Below are 398 nucleotides of genomic sequence, written 5' to 3' on the forward strand. Positions count from 1 at the left end.
TGTGTGTATGTGTGTGTATGTGTGTGTGTATGTGTGTGTGTGTGTGTGTACACACATGTCACAACACATGCATGTTGAGGTCAGAGGACAGCTCTCAGGAGCCAATTCTCTCCTACCTTGTGGGATCTGGGGGTAGAACTCAGGTTGCCAGGCCTATGGGCAAACACCTCTACTCATTGAGCCATCTGTGAGGCTCACTGTGATTTGGGAAACTATTTTGGTCAAGTTCTCTGAGTGGCAGCCTCTTGGGTCATTTGCAAAACCCAGGAAATTTTCTGGTAGTACTTGTGGGCTTCAGGTAGGAAGCTTGCTTAGCCAAATGCAATCTCTGCTGTTTGCTGATTTTTGACATTTTTCTTGGTCCTTTGCCTCTCTCCACTGATTGAGAATGGGGGATT

This window comes from Microtus ochrogaster, chromosome 7 (assembly GCF_000317375.1).
Source record: "Microtus ochrogaster isolate Prairie Vole_2 chromosome 7, MicOch1.0, whole genome shotgun sequence".
Taxonomy (NCBI): Eukaryota; Metazoa; Chordata; class Mammalia; order Rodentia; family Cricetidae; genus Microtus; species Microtus ochrogaster.